This window comes from Perognathus longimembris, chromosome 18 (assembly GCF_023159225.1).
Source record: "Perognathus longimembris pacificus isolate PPM17 chromosome 18, ASM2315922v1, whole genome shotgun sequence".
Taxonomy (NCBI): Eukaryota; Metazoa; Chordata; class Mammalia; order Rodentia; family Heteromyidae; genus Perognathus; species Perognathus longimembris.
In genome coordinates this window covers 48,615,164-48,635,823 of record NC_063178.1, presented here as the reverse complement: position 1 = coordinate 48,635,823, position 20,660 = coordinate 48,615,164, and the positions used below count along the sequence as shown (strand labels likewise).

The following is a 20,660-nucleotide window of genomic DNA, read 5'->3' as shown; positions in this document are numbered from 1 at the left end:
TCAGGAAGGCACGAAAAGAGGAGCAATTGAAAATGATGTTTCATTTGGCAGTGTACAGAAAGGTCCTTCTTCCTATGGGGAGACAGAGGTGAGAGTTGGGATGCACAACAACTAAAAATAAATTAAAGGAAACCTTCAGGAACATGATGGAGCTCGACGAAGAAGAGATAAACTCAGATGACTCTACTTTTGGAAATTATGTTAAGTGAACTTTTACAACAGGTGTGGCTAAGAAAGTATTGAGTTTTGTTCAGCACTGACACAGGTCCTAGAACTCTCACGTGCAGGAATCTAAAGGTGCGAGTCACAGATTCTTCATGCAAATCACTTAAAATGCTTATGACAAACATCCTTGAATCCTCTTCCTATGGTACTGACTCACAATCTCTTGGAATGAAACCAAGAGTCTGCATAATAACAAATTTCCTGGGTGGTACTAATGTACAGTGTAGTTAGAGAATTACTCTTTTGATCACTACTTTCACATGCGGTGTTACCTTAGATATCTGGAGCATACTCATTCGTCTGTCCTACTCTTGAAGAAAATGATTTATCATTAAATCACTGAGGTTGGGTGATGATATTTGCAAAGGCTTCACAGGACATTCCTGAACTCTAACAAGTTTAGACCCACTTATTTAGGTCTCCCTTTTATGTGTGACAGCTAGGACTCTATCCAGGTAGAATGGCCAGATAAAACACAAGTCAATCAATTAAATGTGAATTTCAGAAAAATAACGAATCTACCTTTATCGATGTGCACATTGCAATTAATACATGGAATAGCTGGTGGTAAAAAAAACAAATCTAACTATTTTGTGCATCTGGCAAACTTAAGTGCAGATATCACAAACTCCAAAGCTCCTCCCCTTTTAATTAGTCCATAGTTGTCTCTTTGTCCCATTTAAAGGATAGTTGAAATTTGTACAGGATACACTTATTTCTAAAAAGATCACACAGACATCTCCTAATAAACATCAATTAATAGAACTGTACAAGCGCTGCTGAAAACATAATATGAGGTGAAAATATGTTGATATGAGGTTCGTTGTGTTTTGTTTTGGATGGTACAAAAAATCACCACAAATGTGGTAGATTAAAGTAATACAATACTTAGTATGTTTGAATTATGTTTCAAACACTCTCCAGGGACTCAGTGAACTGAAACCATGGCATCTCTGCAGGCTCTGGAGAAATTATTGTTTCCTTGCCTCTTAGTCATCTAGAGACTAGCCACATCCCTGGATTCAGGGCCACCTTTCTCCACCTTCAAAGCAAGTGGGGCTACAACTCTTTGACTATCCCAGTACAGTCTCCTTCTGAAAACAGCTGGGAAAATTGGTCCCCTTGGATATTTGGCCCACCTGCACATTTCAGGACTATCTCCTCACCTCAAGGTCTGACTTTCTTCACATGTTCAGAGTCAGCCACAGATTCATGTTGGAACTATACAGATTTCTGGAACTAGAGTGTCATTCTCTCTCTGCTTGCGGGATGGAGGACATTCTTCTAGTGATTGCATCCCTTAAGTTCTTTGGAAGTAAGATGTAATGAAATTGTCTGAAAGTAAAGCAAGTTATGTAGCAGGATTTTAAGTATTGTTATAAAAGTACTGCGCTTCTCTCAACATTGATTGCTAAATTTAAAAAATTTTAGCAGAATCAGTGGGAAACTGGAATGAGGAGAATGATAAGAGATCGAAAGAGTGAATGAATAACCATTTACTTATACGTAGCTTATTCCATTTCAGGCATTAGTCTACGCATTTCAGATCATCACCCCCGTCATTCGCACGTGGCAGTGTAGTATACCCAGTGGTTATTATGCTCTTTTTAAAGATGGGAAATGAGGCCTGGACACACCTATAGCTTACTCATATCTCGCAGTTTATTCTCTTCCACACACGCATTCACAAGATTCCAAGTAATGAAGGAACAACACTTAAAATTCTGTGCAATACTTAGTGAGAGGAAAACGTGAACATGCGGAAGCTGTTACCAATCACTCTACTTTTCACGTTACTGTGATTTTTATTTTTCAGTAAAGGTTCAGGGAAGAAAAAAAAGTTCCCAAGTGTTGATGACATGTATCCTTAGCTGTTGATTTCAAAAGATGTCCTTATAAATGACCACTTAAATCTTGATCTCTTTGTTTAAACTGTTATTGCCCCTGTGAAGTTTTTTAATTAGCATCTAATAATTGTAGGTCAATAGAAATTCTTCAAAGCCATTTAGTAAAGGAAATGTAATGTGGGGGAAAATGTTGGTTTAGTATGTCCCTTTAAGTTGATGTAGGATGTAGTTTAAGGTATCATACTACTATCTCGTGGGATCAGAAACATCTATGTTAAAACTCAATTAGGGTTGTGTGAGGTGCAGTTACCACCCACGATCAAAGTCACAGACTGCCTGAGACCCGGGTTTCAGATGGCTGTGACTACACTGCAAACAGAGGCTGGGACTTTCTGCCTTTTGGTGGCTGATACTGTCTGGAGAGATGGAAAAGCTAAGGCCCAATGTTTGCCCAGATTTTGACCTAGCGATGTTCAACCCAGGAGAACTCAGTGAAGACATGACCCTCTCCAGCCTTCTCTTCAAGAGCAGTACCCATCTCCAATGCCAATTCATGTCTTTAGCTGTTCCATGTCATGCACATAGATAAGCCACTGAGAATACCTTTCAGAACACATGTTTCTGATGAAAGACACACTCTGTACTGACACAGTCATTGGCTAGAAACTGATGAGAATAATTAAAGACAGAATACTCTATCCCACCTCAAGGTCTGTTCCCTCAGGTTCTCTTCATTATGAGAGAATTATTTACAATTCATTCAGATGAAGAAAATGCAAAGTTGCTTCCCATTCTGCTTTACTGATTACTTTGTGAGTATCCTGTGCATTCCGTATGCCTTCTGGATTTGTGGTCCATCATGTTTGCTCTAATAGGCGTCCTGCCAGATTGTTTCTTGTGAATCATGACCAATGGACACTCACTGGTTTTCAGCTGGGTTTGTCTAATGGAATGCACCAGCAGGAAAGCTGATATATGCACAATGTAATTCTATGACTCTATCAGAATGAATGGCACTGCTCCATTGGTAAGGAAATGGAAAGACTTGGAAAAATTCATACTAAGTGAAATCAGCCAAACTCAAGTGAGTGCTAAGGTATGGAATGCTGTACCTACTTTGCATTTGCATGTATTTGTGACATTTGAGGAAAGATGGTGTACTGGTGGAAAGCAGCCATAAAAACAGGGGAATGACAACCATCCTGGAAGAGGGAGCAGAATAAGTAAAATGCCCCCCAAACAGCATTACCCCTGTGTCCACAGAACCGTAAACAGCCAGGAAAGGAAGGGAAAGGATGGTGGAGGTCCGAGAAGTTAGGAGGCCAGTTCCATTCGTGGAAGTAGATACAGGACAGTCTAGGGGGCTTGATTGTTATCTTGCATAAACTATGAAGTTGTCATGCTATAGAATAAATTGACCTGATTTATCTGTTTTGGGAATCACTCTTCTTCCCAAAAGATATTCCCGGTTCTTCTGTGAAATCAAGTGATTCCCCTTTATTGAGTCATCCAATTATTTGACTAGAGAACACACAGTATCTTGAGTCACAGAGTGGAACTGGTGAGGAATGGTCTGATTCTGGACACATGAAGAAAGGAACCAACAAGATTTTTTAGTAGATTGCATGGTTTGAGTTGGCAGAAATGGGGTGTGTGGGGGGAGCCAGTTTTCGAAGTGTCTCTTCAGCCTCCAAGTGGAGATGTCAAATAGCAGTTGGACCTTCAAGTCAGCGTCCAAGGTAGAGTCTGGGTAGAGATGAGCAACTGAGGCTTGTGAGCAGAAGGACTGTACATGACACCATGTATTTGGGATATTATGCCTGGAAAACAAGTCTATGTGAAGGAAATTCAAGACATTTTAGTGGTCTTAAGGATGAGGAAGAATAAAGAAACAATTGCACAAATCTTACTGGGAAAGAAACCAGGAGGGATGCATGGTCCAGGAAGCCAAATAAGTAAGCGATTGCCAGAAAGAGGGAGAGATTTGGTGTCAAGATCAGGTGGATAAAGCACAGATAGATGGAAGAATTATGTTATACGTGAAGTAGAACACGGAAGTCTTGAGTGACTGAATCAAGGAGAAAATTGAGAAGGGGTTTTGGGAGAATGAATGGAGTTCATTCTTTGAAGAATGTAACTGCAATCGAGGACAAAAATTGCAGGGGGGCTGGGAATATGACCTAGTGACAAGAGTGCTTGCCTCATATACATGAGGCCCTAGGTTCGATTTCCAAGCACCACATATATAGAAAATGGCCAGAAGTGGTGCTGTGGCTCAAGTGGCTGAGTGCTAGCCTTGAGCGGGAAGAAGCCAGGGACGGTGCTCAGGCCCTGAGTCCAAGGCCCAGGACTAGCAAAAAAAAAAAAAAAAAATTGCAGTGATCACTGGAGGTTAAGATGAAGAATCAAGAAAGGTTTCTTTCCAATGGAAAAATACTTCATGTGCAATTTCAATCTGATCCAGAATGGAAGGGGAAATTAATGGTGGAGGAAAGAAATAGTCAAATGCTGGTTGTGTTCTTGAATAGACAAGATGAGACATTAAGATGGGAGGACAGAGCACTTGGCTCATTGAACTTGGTCCCAGGAAAATTACAGTTGAATTATTTAGAGCCTTCTCAGCAGATTAATGTCGGTCAATGATAGAAGATGATTCATATCCATTATTTTGATGTATGATCGGCTATTCATGAAATTTTTTGCTGAGCCAGGTTTCCGTTTGCCTAAAAGGATACAAGTGAAATATGCACATACATGATTAAACACTGCAAGGGAAACTTGAAAGTAGGAAAGCTGTGCTTGGGTTTGAAGAGTGACATCAAATTAGGAAGCTCCTTTAAAATCTTGGGCAACAACTTGTGTTTTTCCCCATTTCTTTATTGTTAAAGTGATGTATTGAGGGGTTAAAGTTTCATATGTAAGGCAGTGAGTACATTTCTTATCCACCTTGTTACCTCCTCCCTCATTTACCCCCTCCCAGTCTCCCCCTCTCCCCATGCATTATACAATTGGTTTACGCCATATAGTTTTGTAAGTATTGCTGTTGCATTGCATTGTCTTTTTATCTTTTGTCCCTCAATTTTGGTATTCCCTTTCCTTTCCCTATTCCAATACACATATGTACAGTATCAAGGGTACTAAAATCAGTTACAGTGATATCAAGGATAAAACCATGGGAAAGAAAGACAAAAGAAAAAGGGCATAATTTCACATGGTATGTTGAAAATAACAACAACGATATACCACTTCTTTTCATAACTTGGAGTTTATTTCGCTTAGCATCGGCTTATGTGTTCATTTAAGGTTAATAGGTGTTGAATAGAACCTAGAAAAGGAAGTTAATGAAATAGGCAATTTCTGTAACAGAATACTGGCAGAGAACTTCCCAAATATCCAGAAGGATAGGCCATCCAGATACAAGAACCCCAGTCAGACAAGACCAGAGTTTGCACCCAATGATCAACCCCACCAGGATGGTGCTCATGTTAAAGTCTAAGAAGTACTACTGTAGAATGCAGTATATTCTTTATAAAATACTCTTGCCATATAAAGACATACAACAATGAGTAAATGTTCTTCACAACCAATAGCATGCACTATGAAAGATTCTTAGGAAACTGGAGAACAGGAAAGCAATAGACCAGACTCCATCATCAATAGGCTAAATTGTTTATTGCCAGTGAGGGACATAGACCCTTCCCTGGGTTTGGAGGTTGTGCAAGGGACTGGATTGGGGGTGCCTTATATAGGTCTTAAACAGGAAGCAGAAAAAATAGGCTATGGTCTCTTGCGGGCTCAGGGTGCTGTTCTTAGCCAGGCCCAGGTGGAAGGCTAAGCCTGGAGTGATGAAGAATTTTGGCTGAATCCCAGGTGGGAATGGCCTACCTGCAGGCAAGCAGGTGAGGGCCTACCTGGTCCAGGAAGACGGTGCAAGTCATTACTTGAAGGACAGCCCAAGTTTTATATTTTGACAAAAAAAAATTTTAATCCTGTGCCCACCATGCAAACACTTACTGCAGTCGAAATCAGGACACGGGGGATGCAAGGCGAGTGAACCAATGCATGCTTTATTCCAAGAGGGCCAGGGTTTATATAGGGTTAGAAACCAATTTTACAATTACAGGGTAAAAGATCAATACAGCATGACATTTGTCTCAAATACAGAAGTGGAGGAAATTTCCTACTGTGAGGGCAGGAACTTGATACAAATGCCTTTCTAATTACAGGAGGTAGTGACTACAAAGATTATTGATATCAAAACAAGGAACTGTATACAACCGAGGTAGAACTATAATTATCTCCTAGCTACTATCTCCTTAAGGCTAGATAACATCAATCTTGACTTCTCCAAATACTTGTGAAATAATAGTGAGGAGACTTTCCTGTTTACAGTGAGAATGTAGTGAGGAGACTTTCCTGTTTACAGTGAGAATCTAGTGAGGAGACTTTCCTGTTTACAGAGAGAATCTAACACTAAAGGCAGCTGGTCTAGCAAGTCTCCTCAGGGAGACTTGCTAAGTAGGGGGAAAAAGGAGATTCTCACAACAACTGGTGGCTTCCTTTGGCCCACAAACACCAGAAACTCCTTACTGGGAATGTGTTCCCAAGGGCCTATTAGTGTGCTAATGAGGTATCAGAGTAACCGTGCCGGGGCTAAATTTTTCCACTGGTTGGAGACTTTAATTCTCCAACAACTTACCATGGCAAAACCCCAAGCATTATGACTTGCCTTCTTAAGCCACGGTCATCTCACCTGTAGAGGGGGGGGGGGCTACAAAAGTTCCATTTGCAAAGTCCTAGAAGACCATAAATGATAACAAATATGAGCGAGCAGGCTTCTTTCTTGTCAGGAGTCAAACTTGCAGCTAAATTCTTCCTGACCTCTGGCTGTGTTTTCAAGGACATGCAAGGACATGGCTTAATGGAAAATCGGGAATGCTGTACTATGTCTGCCATGAGTCCATTATTATGTTAACCAAACTCATCCTGTCTTAGCTACCATCAGGTATTGCTCTGGGGTCCATTCTTATGTTAACCAACCTTACCCTGTCTTAGCTATGTCGGGTACTGCTAACTCCAAGCCTTTTTGTGTTCTGGAATTTTAAGCCTATGCTGTTTCCTGGTTTTCAAACTGCATATGTCCTGGAAGTTAAGAATAAACCTGGCTGCAGTCTCGAGTTACAATCTCCCGTACCCCATCTCCGTCTCTTGTCTTTTTTCTCTTGTCTTATATTTTTCCTTTCCTTTAATCCTCGCCCCCCTCATTCAGGATTCCCTTTTCACTGCTGGCCGGCTCGGCAGAAGTGGCGCCTGAACAGGGAACTGTACACCTGGGACGATGGCAGAGGACCCCGCTCAGGTAAGGACGTCTGATCACTTGGAAAGGAGAGCGGGAAAGAGATATTCAGGAGTAAGAAATTATGGGACTAAGTATAGGCTGCATGTTATACGTTCAGTCCCCCAAAGGTATGCTTCATGCCCGGGCAGTGAAAGTTGGCCAAAGTCACTTAGAATGTTTCTTTCACTTTATTGAGGAAGCATGCCCCCAGTTCCCGGAGGAAGGAACCAATAACTTAGAAACTTGGCAGAAAATTGGAAAAAAGATTCAGGAACATTATGATGCAAATGGCCCTGAGATAACTCCAGTGGATGCTATTATTCTTTGGTATCTGGTCCGAGATTGCTTAGATCCTAGACATGAATAGATTAAATTCAATCAGTCAATTGGAGAAACTGAACAGGGACCTGATGAGTGTTGCCCAGCCCCGGGAGCATATGCTGCTGCCCGGGAAGAGCTGAGAAAATTAATAAGATCTGAACCCAACGGGGCAGATATTAAGGAAGACTCGGATGGCTCAGACACTGAGGAGAAATTATGCAATGAGCCTACTGAAAATAGATTGACCCATGTTGAGAATATGTTTAAATCAGTCATAGCCCTATTGTAACAGCTTCACCCAGAACAACAAACTCCTTTAAAGGTAGGTACTGGTGAGCCCCCAACTGACAGTCCTGGAAGACTTACAGCTCTCCTAGGTGCAGGCTGCTTGCAGAGTGGAGGGACCTGAGGCTAGGGAAATGCTAACTCCACCGAGGTAACTTCTCCTGACCGAGCGCTCTACTTCCATCCACCACGACATATTTGAAGCCCCAACCAGGGTGAGTGACCATTAGTCTGGAGCTTGGATTTTCCGTAAAGCCACTGGGCTAGGTCAAGGGGATCAGCAATTGTGGGTGTTTGGAGTCAACTGATCCCTAGTTCAGCTCCGCTGGTCGCTCATCACGTGGGGGACAGTCTAAAATGCTTCAGGAAAGCTGCTCAAGTTTGAGCCCAATCCTACATATTTGGAATATTTTTGCAGGACTTACCTAACTTCTATGAGTGCTCAGGCAGATGAAGTTTTCTCTGTCTCTTTTTCTGCCTCTCTCTAAACTCTGCCTGCCTGCCTGTGTCATAGGATGGGCTGGTGCTAACCTCCAAAGATACCAATATTTGTTTAACATCTGCTTTGAAAGACTCGAAAAAAAAAAAGGTTTTCTGTTCTTGTTATTGATGAGTCTGGGGACTCAGTTAAATCCTGCTTGTTTGGCTAAATCGTCAGCTTTCTCTAGCTTTGAGCATATGGTCGACAATAGGATTGGTTGGAGTGGAAGCCTGCCCGTCCCCCAGGTGACAGGCATGCCAAAGTCCTGGAGGCTGGACAGAAACTTGGGTTCTCCAGTTCCTGGTAACCCTGCACCCACTCTGAACTCTGTAACTATGGCCTTGCATTTCAAAGGTGCCTTTCAACTCAAATGCTGGAAGATGAAAGTGTCTTTTCATGAGCTTGCTGTCTGTGTTCATGTCCTGTCTCCCATAAGCTCCCCATGGGAGCTAAACTGTTTTCTCAAAATGTGGCTTTTCGGATAATCTGATAATTTTGGTTTGCTGAAAATGTTTTTTGTTTCTGTTCTTTTTTGTTTGTTTGTTTACTAACTAACCACATGGTTCTAGAATATAGGCAAAATAATGTCATTTGCCACTGGAATTCCAGAAAAATTACATGGCCAATTAAAGAACAATTCTAAGCGCACCCCAAAGCTTGTGCACACTGTTTGTATGTGTATGTATGTATGTATGTCTATGTCTATCCGTTGGTAAAACTTAAAAACAAAACAAGAAACAGGTTTTAAACCCAAACTGATCATGTTTGGGTGCAAGCAAATGTGTCTAAAAAACACCCCAAAATGTTCTATTCAAGAGTACACCTAATCCTGACAATTCTTTGATATAGACTAAGATTTTGCTTCTCCATTTTTTTCTTTTCTTTTTTTTCCCCCTATGCTCTCATAAACTCTTTAAGATCAAGGGACCAGAGTCATTTTGGAACAACTGTGCAAATGTGACTATTAACCTAAATTTTCCTGACCCAAAATTAACATTTTGCTTTATAGGATGCAGGTTGACATGTGTGCTAGCTGAGTAGACCATGGCAGTCTGTGGCCACAGGAAGCTGCCTCCACATTTGGCTCCTAAACTGCCTGGTTTGCTCAGGAAATCTAGGAGTCCTGTGAGGATTTTGACAGGCCCAGGCTGTCAAAGGGTACTATCCTGTCTCTGCCTGTCCCCAAGATTAGAGTTGGGTTTATAGCAGGCCTATCATGACAGAGTTGCAACCGAGACTTATTCCAAGGTTAAAAGCATCAAAGTTGTGTTTGGTGACCACAGAGTTGCACTGGGGTAGCATTGGTGTCTTCTCCCTCCATGACTCAGAAACTGTCCTGGCTGCTACAGAGAGCAGACTTGGTTGGCCTTCAATCTGTGTGGATTTTGTGACTAAAAAGATGGTTAAAGGCCCAAGGTTCTAAAATCTGTTTGAAAATGCCTTTAACCAGTCTGTGTAGAAATTTACAGGCAACAAGCAGGAGGTATGACAGCCTATCCAGGGAACTCTGAGATGCTACTACAGCCTGATCCAGATGCAAGCCATCTCTCCTGCTGGCCTGCTAATTTGGGGTGGAAGACACAGCCACTTCAGATCCACTGAAGCTGAGACTTTTGATGTTATTCATTTGTTTTCTCTTTCACGTGCCAGTAAGGTAAGGTTAAATAATATGATTTGATTTAATGGCACATGGATCGCATTCAGTCTGCTGTTCTCTAAGTGTTACAGCAGAACTCTGGAAAGTATTTGTTGGTCATATTTGAGGTCCTTACTGTTTTACTAGTCAAAAATTACAGATTAAAACTTCTCTTTTGTGTACTTTACATGATTTTCAAAAATTTCTAGGAGATATTAATTGGCTTCGCCCTTGTCTTAAATTATCCACAGCTGAATTAAAACCCTTATTTTATCTATTAAAGAGGGACCCCAACCCTACATCTCCCAGACAAATGACAACGTAAGTAGCTAAAGCCTTAAGCATAGTAAATCCTGCCATTTCTTCCCAACATGTAAATTATATTCATTACTCAACCCCTTGGGAAGCATATATTTGAACTATGCCTCATTCTCCAACAGCGGTCCTCTGGAAGAAGGGACCCCTTTTATGGCTTTCCTTGCCTGCTACTCCTACAAAAGTGTTAACTCCCTATTATAAATTGGTGGCCACCTTAGTTCCATATGTTCCATGTGGATTCTTGTAAGTATCTTGGATGAGATCCACAGGCTATTTACATCCCCTATACTTTACAACAGCAAGAATGGCTTTATATACATTGTGATTCCTGGGCCATTGCTTGGGCCAATTTAATGGGCACAATTTCACATCATTGCCGCTCCAACAAATTACTTCACTTTGCCTCTTGTTTCCATTAAGTGAGGGTAGTGCTATTACAGATGAGGCTACTCAAATTTTTCTCACTCAAATTGACTTAGCAAAGCAATCACATGCTGCCCACCATCAAAACAGTCGTGCATTACATCAGCAATTTCATATCTCACGTGAGGCGGCTCGTCAAATTGTGAAAACTTGTCCCAACTGTACTACCTTCCTACCTGTGCCCTCCAATGGCATTGACCCTCAAGTTTTAGTGGCCAACCATGTTTGGCAAATGGATGTTACCTACATTCTCTCTTTTGGACGGCTCCGCTTTGTCCATGTTACCATAGACACTTACTCTAATTTTATTATGGCTACTCCTCTTATCGGGGAAGCTATCAAACATTGTATCTCCCATGCCTTACACTGCTTTGCTACTATGGGACTTCCTAAACATATTAAAACTGATAATGGTCCAAGATATGTTGAACAAGCTTTTCAAACTTTTTGCAAATTTTACCAAATTGTTCACTCTACAGGAATTCCCTATAATCCTCAAGGTCAAGGAATTGTTGAATGGGCCAACGGTTTGTCAAAACACCAAATTTCTAAATTAAAGGGGGGAATTATACCCCCTCTCTCGTGTTAATATTCTTTCTCTTGCTTTATTTGTACTACATTTTTTTTTAATTTGGACTTTAATGGCCTTTCCAAAGCACAATGGTTCTGGGAAAAGAGAAAGCAAAGAGCTTTTGCCCAAGTTAAGTGGAAAGATCCTTTAACAGGTGATTGGCACGGGCCCGATCCAATATTGACATGGGGTCGAGGACATGTCTGTGTTTTTTCACAGGATGAAAATGATACCCGCTGGCTACCTGAGCATTGCATTAGGATTGTGGAAGCTCATCAGAATGATACAAGCGCTGACCCACTGGGCTTACATGCCAGATCCACCAATTGTACACCCTGTGACTTGGGAAGGAGCTGAGGTGTTCATCCATGTCAACAGATCGGCATATGGTACAGCTCCAGATCCTTTTGTCCAACACGTTAAAATGGGAGACTTTAGAGCTTCTGGCATTGGAACCCCGTTATGTTTTACAACTGACTCCAACAGTTAAATTCCAGGCTGTACTGTAATGCAATCCATAAATCATAGAATTTGGATTCCTGATAATAATCAAGTATATAATATACGAATTACTTCATTGCCTACTGGGTTTCCTGTACATGCTAATTCTACATCATCCTTCATGATACCTCGCTGCACCAACTCTTCTCAAATTGTAGAATCCACAGGAGAACTGCACCCCATAAATTGTAGACATGAACATCCTTTTATAACCAATATCTCAGGAACTAATTCTCAATTGATGGACTGGTCAGGAGCCAATCTCACCAACAAGTACAACCCAGGTTTGTGGTGGATGAATGGACACCCTCAACATCATGTCTGGATGTTAGTGGCTGCACTACATAATATCTCCTGGCCCACTTCTTCTTCTTTAAAAAATATTATGAGTTGTGTAACACCTCCTTATGCCATTTTGTATGGACCTTTTAATATTTCTACAGGAGCCATGTAATTCAATGTTACTTGTACCAACTCTTCTTTTACAAATTGCTTGTATAGTGTTCTTCCTGATTCTGTAACTGTTATTAAGCAGCCTCCATTTGTCATTCTTCCTGTGAACATATCTGAAGCTTGGTATGAAGAAACAGGTATTCAAGTGTGAAAACATTTAAAAGAGCTCATGCGCCCTAGATGATTTGTAGTGCTATTAATAGCAGGCATTGTAGCCTTTATTTCCTTAGCTGCCTCTGCTGCTGCAGCTACTGTGGCTTTAACACAAAGTGTGCAAACAGCTCACTATGTTAATCAGCATGCTCATAATACTACGCAAGCCCTGCACTTTCAAGGCAGGATTGATGATAAGGTAGAACAAAAATTAGAAGCATTGTATGAATCTGTGTTGTCTCTGGGAGAACAAATCCATGCTTTACAAACTTTGTAACGGGTGTGCTGTCATGCTCAGTTTGACTTTATTTGTGTGACCCTCCATAAATATCAAGCTATTCTTCGGAACAGGATGTAGCACATCTAAATGGCATTTGGCACCATAATAATTTGTCCTTATATCTCTTTCAACTCCATAGGCAAATAGCTGGACTATAGCAAGCTTCGCCTCTGGACTCTAAAGTGGCAGAAACAGCAAAATAACTGTTTGAACAACTTCAACGGTATATCCCTTCCTTGACTAACAATAAGGGGCTGCTAATGACATTGCTCGGCCCAGGGATACTTTTGCTGATGGTTTTCCTATGCCTTCCTTGCATTGTATGCATATTGCAAAACTCTTTCATGAGTTTAGCCAGTCAGCCTCATAAGGTCAAGCTCCAAGTGAATGAATTTTTCCCCCAAGAGGAACTGCAGCCAGAGACGGGTTAGAGGGCGGGGCCAGTTTGACCGACCTAAGACAGGGCCTACAGCTTTGCTCTGAAGAAAATCCCAAGGAAGAGTAAGGCAGGCTAGGTGACCCACCCCACCTAAGACAGGCAGGTTCGCTTCTGTAAACAAAGACGAGGGAGATGTCAGGAGCCAAACTTGCAGCTAAATTCTTCCTGACCTCTGGCTGTGTTTTCAAGGACATGCAAGGACATGGCTTAATGGAAAATTGGAAATGCTTTACTGTGTCTGCCATGAGTCCATTCTTATGTTAACCAAATTCATCCTGTCTTAGCTACCATCAGGTATTGCTCGGGGGTCCATTCTTATGTTAACCAACCTCACCCTGTCTTAGCTATGTCGGGTATTGCTAACTCCAAGCCTTTTTGTGTTCTGGAATTTTAAGACTATTTCAAACTGCCTATGTCCTGGAAGTTAGGAATAAACCTGGCTGCAGTCTCGAGTTACAATCTGAGGCTGCAGACCTCCCGTACCCCATCTCTGCCTCTTGTCTTTTTTCTCTTGTCTAGTATTTTTTCCTTTTCTTTAATCATCTCCCCCCCCCCCCTCATTCAGGATTCCCTTTTCACTGCTGGCTGGCTCAGCAGACTTTCTTATACCTCCAAACTGTCAAGAAGTGTGTGTGTGTGTGTGTGTGTGTGTGTGTGTGTGTGTGTGTGACTAATTCTTACTGTGTTATGTCATTTGTTATGAATTACCTTAGAGATAGGAATCACGCTTTTCCATGAGGTCAGAGATCTCAAGCATAAAAATATCTTTGATTCTTGTGCATATAAACCAATTATTTTGTTTAATTGTTTTTGCATCTATCTATCTATCTATCTATCTTTTTGTATCTATCTATCTATCTATCTATCTATCTAAAAGGAGAGTCGAAGAATTGAATATTATTTGAAAATTTCCTCCTTTGAGCTGGCACTTTAAAGCATGAAAGAGCTACATATGTGTAGTGCAGTGTGCAGTGTGGCTGTCAATATTGATGAGAGGAAGTTTCTGAGATTTCTGCAGAGCCAGCCTTGTTTAGGTGAGTTGACACAGTTTCCCTAACATGCCTTCGGTCTCTGCAGTCTGCTCACACAGGGAAAGGAAAGAAATCAACCCCCATCCTCCTCCTTCGGCTTACCCAATCACTGATGGAAGAGCTGTCTATGGGAAACACCTTTTACTGTTTGTATCAGCCTGGGAACTTGAACTCAGGGCCTGGATTTTGGCCCTAGGCCTTTCTGCTGAAGGTTAGCACCTTACCATTTGAATCCCAGTCCCAGTTCCGGCTTTTGGAGATGAGAGTCCCGTGACTTTTCTTCCCCTGCGGTTGTGGAATCTCAATCCTGAGATCTGAGTACCCGGGCACCTTCGAGAACTGCAGGGTTGGGAGCACGGCCAGAGGGTCTGCTTCCAAAGATGCCAGTGAGAGGGAGCCAAGTTTACCGGTGCTAACACAGCTCCCGATGAGCCTCAGCAGCCCCAGCTCATGTTCCACTTTGAAAGAGGAGAGAGATCATATCTGCTAGAACAGCTACAATCCGGAGGGACACATGGAAACTGTGCCAGAATAAGCCCAAGTTGACCTGCAAAGACGAATGCTGGAAGCCCAGAAATGATCAAAAGCCCTTACCTCAGCAGGATTAGGGGAATGAGCTCATTCTCCAAAACACCAGTGGGGAGAAAAGGAAGCAACCTGTCACGTGGCTGAAGAGCACAGCGGTGAAGATGAGGATGAAGATGAACACGCAGGTGATATCGACATGGCAGAACTCTGACCCTAAGAGACAAATTGCAGTCTGGAATCTGAGGATTCGTAGAGGACACGGCAGAATGTTTGAGAAACTTAGGTCCACATTCGGCCTACTATGACCCCAAACCCCACGCCATGAGGGGAAATCCTTAGGCCCATGCAGGAAAGCATCTACACAAAGTGAGGGGCGCGAAGGATTATTTCATCCCATACATAGCAAAGGCCATGGCCATGGCCCAGACACAGGTGTTTGCTTGGGAGGCCGGTGACCAGGGCTCAGAGGTGCATCTGCAAGGCAGATCCGATGAAACTAGAGCTGTTGTTTAAGTCTTTCCAAGTCAAAAAAAGAAGGCTTCAAAGGACAGCAGAAAGCAAGCCTCCTGAGAAATTCTGGTGGCCAGGAGCACCTAGAAGCTCCTCCAGCTGAGCTTCCCTTAGCCCAGACAGCAAGCTACTTGGAGTACTCAAGGAACAGGTGGCCATCGAGGGGCAGGAGTGGTCGTTGGCCTGTGCTACGTATGAGGAGGACGGGAAGATGCACATCCACATTCACATCTGGGGATCCTCCTGGAAAGGAGGCCGCCGGGGACACAAATGCTGCCATGCTTTGATCAAGTATTCCCATTGCACTGGAGATGGAAAACTCTGAGCAGCGTGGAATAAGTGAGGAGAGTGGAGGAGAGTGGGAGAAGAAGCCACAGACGCACACAGAGATATACCAAGAAAAACTGAAGGCAGATAAGAACAGGAAGAAAAAGAAAAAAGCACCATAAGAGCAATTCCAACAGAGAGCACGGAGAGACAACACAGGAGACATTGACAAAGACCCCGAATGCCGAGGAGGCCTGCCTGCTCCATCTAAGGAAACCATGAGCACTGACCAGAGAAAGCGGCCCTAAAGCAGCATAGATGAAACTCCGCAGCCCACGAGGCGGAAATGGAGGCCGGCAGAAGGAAGCGCCAGAGGCCAGAGGACCCAACAGCCTCTCTCCTTGGACAGCAGGGGTCATAGAAGGCTGTCCAGGACACAGTCCAGCATATTCCGGCGGCTTCCCACCCACCATCCTAGATAATAAATAAAAATAATTAAAAACAGCAACTGGGTCTTTTCTTGTTGTCGGACTATAATAAACCTCTCAGAAGTCTCAAAGTAATTTCATTCCTTTCCACAGTAAGAAACAAAAGGGATTGGAAGTAGTGATGTAGAAGGCAGGCTTGGCACCCTGTGGAGTATCTTCTAAGAGCAGACTATGGTGATCCATGCTTGTAATCCCAGAACTACAGTCCTTGAGTATGGAGGATTCAAAGTGCAAAGCCAGCCTCGGACACATAGGGAGACCCCCATCTCCAAAATACGCAGAAACAGAAAGGGTTCTACTTAACAGCTATATCTCACATCCTATTTCTGGATTTTTATCTGTTGCTAACATTTTGAAGGTAGATCACCCTTTCCTAAAGCCAGAGATAAATGGAGTTTTTATTTTTTAGTAACAATTTGACTAGAGTTGCAGTTATTTCATATTGTTTGGTTTTTGTCTTCTGAGATTTTCCTGTTCTGCAACTAAGAACACAATTAAACTTTGGTTCACCAAAGACTGAAATTGATAGAAGATATAAATTATATCAATGCCCCAAATCTTAAGTCATAAGCCTGGTTTTCATCTGATTGGCAAGTTTGGGTCTTAGTGCATTTTCTTTATCTTAACTCTGGAACTAAATTATGCTTAAGATATCACAAGAAACGTACTCACTGTCCTATTATGTAACTGTACTCCTCTTGCACAATACCTTGTCAACAAAATTTAATTAATAACAACAAGAAATGTAGTCATTACCTGACTTATGAAATGGTAAACCCTCTGCGCAACACCTCAGTAGTAACAAAAAACTTCTATTTAAAGAATAATTTTTTTTAAAAAAGGCTTGGATTGATAATTAGCTGTCTTCTCAGTCACCACTGCCTGAAGGATTATCCCCTACCCAATATCCCAGGTGCATACAGACATCAGGAAAACACCAGGTGTGCAGGGATATGCTTGAAACAAGCAGGACAATCTGACTTAAGACTAGCTATAAACTTCTGGAAAGCCCTCACCTACACAGACCCAATAGCTTTTCCCATAACTTCTGTCTTCTTATTCAGACTCCACAAAAGTCTAACTCCAATCCCACATGCTTGCACAACTTTCAATTCCAACGGAAGGTTGATAAAGAGTCCTTGCCTATTGAGATGAGTCCTGCCTGTTTGTTCTCCTCCACTTTCTTAATACTCACTTTGCAGCACTAGGTCTTTATCTAAGCTTGTTGACAGAAATCAAAAGATCTCTACAATATACAGAGAATTTGCTTTTTGTTGGAGATATTTGGGGAGACATTAGGGCTTGAACTCGGGCCCATGCTTATTTGTCTTTTAAGCCTTGTCTCTTGCTAAGCCTTGTCTCCCACACATCAGGAGGTGTTTCCCCCTCCCCACTCATTTTGAACTGGCCCTGTATGCATACATCTCCTATGGGGACCAAACTTTGGCTCCCCTTTACTGTACCTCCTCTTGTAGGTATCCTATTGGGATAATGTTTCCAATACTATTGCTTGAATTGTGGTTGCCTTCCTGTACCTCTCATGCTATGAAACTAGTTTACAAGATTATGGATTATCCAGTGCACCTCATCTTCATAGCCAGTAGGTGTCACTTTGTTAAATTTACAGAGAGCAAAACCTAGAGGTTCCATGAACAAATTACCAAGGTAGCTTCTTGGGGCCTTAGGCGATGACTCTGCCATGATCCTCAAGCCTCCTCTGAGAACGTTGCAGGTACCATTTTGATAGAGTAGGATGTGGGATGGGAGAAAGTCACTAACCCCAGTGGGCAATGACTTCCCAGGTCCCAAACTACCAAACCCACTTAAGGGATACCCTTTTAACTCAGTACTTCAGGAGCAGGTAGAAGAGCAGCTGGGCCAATGCACGAACATACTCTACATACATGCACCTGGTGTCCAGATTCCAACTTAAAGAACATTGAAATTGCAGTGCAGTTATAATTCTTCTAGGGAGTCAAATTGATGGATGGCTCGACTAAAATTGATGGCTCAAGAGTAAGTTTGACACGTGACTATTTTGTATTTTATCTTTTGCTAATATGTGGCACCAAAAAGGAAACTGCAGAGAAATTTCATCTTATTCTCCCTGAATTGAGATATACAGAGAGAGAAACTAGAATACACATGTTGTAGGGAGCAGAACTGACTCCTTATTGACTAGGGAAACATGGTAGGAAATGTTGGGTGGGTAGATTATGTCAACCTGACCCCAAAATTCTGCTCATGTAAATGGCTTGCTTAACTTGTTTGTTGCTTGCTCTACCCCCTGCGTCAACCACCTACATCTGTGCCACGCTTTTACCTTTACAAACCCTAATTTGAGGACTGCTCAGGGTCACAGTGTTAGCTCCCTGGTCTGCACTGTGTCCCTGGCCGGTTAGCCAGCTTTTTGCTCTTGCGGTTTCAGATCCCGAGTTTGTGCTGTGTCCCTTGCCAGTCAGTTTGCATTATGCTTCCCCAGTAAATCCGTCTTTTTGCTTGAGACTCTCTCTGAGTAGTGGACTCTTGGAGGGATAGAGAATCCCCTCCCTTGAACCCCATAACACACATAGGAGGCCCAGTGGTATCTCAGTTCTGACCAAAGTCAGGAGAGCACTCCCACTATAAATTCTACAAACACTGAAAATGCTGTGGAAGGCCTTCCAGGAGATGTGGCCACAATCCATGTACATGGTCAGAAAACCAGCTGTTCCTTATTGTGTACTGGGTAGGCATAACACAGAACACAAAACACTAGACGAGGCTCCTAAGAGCAATGTCAGGGCCCACTGAAAAATAGCCCAAGTAGGGAAGGTTCATTTACTTGCTGGGACAGATGCCTGCCCAGGGTAGAGTCTGATGGAGCCGTCACTTTAGGACCCGTGATTTTATGCCGTGAGTCTACCATATGCCAGTACTGATGACTCCTCGTTATAAGAGAAATCCAACAGTTAGCAGTCATGGAACAGTCCTGATGAGTCTTCCATGAAAGTTAGTGCCAGATAGTCCTTCTAAGTGAACAACGTTTTCATATGCAACATGTTACTAAAAGTCTGTATACCTGTAAGCATACACACACACACACACACACACACACACACACACACACACACACACAACTATCTCCTGATTGTAGCTACATGTGTGGAGTTCCACAAGGGAAAAGGAGGTTGCTATTTCAAACACACAATAGTCGACTCAGGGCCTACAGAGGTAGCAGTCAGCATCCGTGTAGCGATGGCATTCACTAATTGGGCTCATCCATCCTACAGACTTAAAACCATCAACTTTGGGCTCCTTTCCATTCCTCAGCTAAGGCCTACCAGATTGTACCCTGGCTGGCATATCCCAGTCCTGTTCTCTATCCCAGGTGAGCCACCAGCCACTCACAGCAGAGCATTCCCTCATCCCAGAGTTCCTCCTGTTTCCAGTCATATTCCATCCATCCATCCATCCATCCCACAATCATTTCCACTAGCAACTCTGACCATCTAAATCTACCTAGAGCATGTCTGAAGTCCCAAGATGCTTTCTCAGTGCCTTGAGTGGCCCCCTTCAGCTCTATGCCAGCCATGCACAGCCCCAAACCCCTTTCTACATGAGCAGGGAAACCTCATTATCCTGCTGAGCTCAGTACTTCCATCCTTCACTACAGAGTTCCCGCACCATTCAAATCTCACGTTTTGAGTCCTTTCTCCCAGATAACCAAGGGACATTCCCCATGGTTCCACAGCAGCTCCAGCTAACACACACCACAACCCCCCCCACACACACCCACACACCCACACACCCACACCCACACCTGAAACATGCTTCCGTGACAGCTGAGTCTTATCAAGACCTTGCACTAATGTGCTCGTCTTTTAATTTGCACAATATGACAAATGAGTTTTACGAGGGGAATAAACAACTAGCAACAATCTTCACAATCTTTCACATTTGCAATATTATATCCCACGTTCAAATGAGACTCCAAGACCATCAGTTGATAGGCGTTAAGCGGCCAGTCCACTTCCCACAATCGAGGGTGGGGTAGGTTTTTATGAGAAGGGGTTACATAGGCAGGCCATGCAAGATTGGTGTATTACAATTTCATTGGTGCTGACTCAGTGACCTTTGAATTCACTTGTTTTACATAAACATCAGGTGCTAGAGCTCACAATAGGATACCCCCCGTTGCACCATGCTCTGTGGTAGGCGGTGCCATCATGGTGCATATTGTTGGGGAAAGCACGTGGATTTACAGAAGCAAAAGACCCTTGAGTTACAGACACAAAGCATAGGCCAGGTCAGCATGAACATGACCCATTTTATAAAAACCAAATCATACCCTAAAAACAAAATAGGAGCAGTTTTTCTTTAGAGATGAACCTCATTAGGCTCCTCTTAAAACATAACAACGTTGCTAGCAGGGCTTTCTGGCTAATACAGCAAGAAGTCAGTACAGCTGCTGATAAACTTCAAGGTTGTCAAGGACCCTCTGTGAAGCCGTCAGCTCTGCGAACTAGAGGGAGAGATGCTGCTTTGCTTCTAGCAAGGATGGCAAATCTTTACTTTCATAGTCA

General features: G+C 42.7%; 1 pseudogene; it reads left to right on the top strand.

Moving 5' to 3' along the window:
• The first annotated feature begins 7,410 nt into the window (after nucleotides 1–7,410).
• LOC125367038 lies at nucleotides 7,411–16,028 on the top strand (annotated as a pseudogene).
• Nucleotides 16,029–20,660: the final 4,632 nt, after the last annotated feature.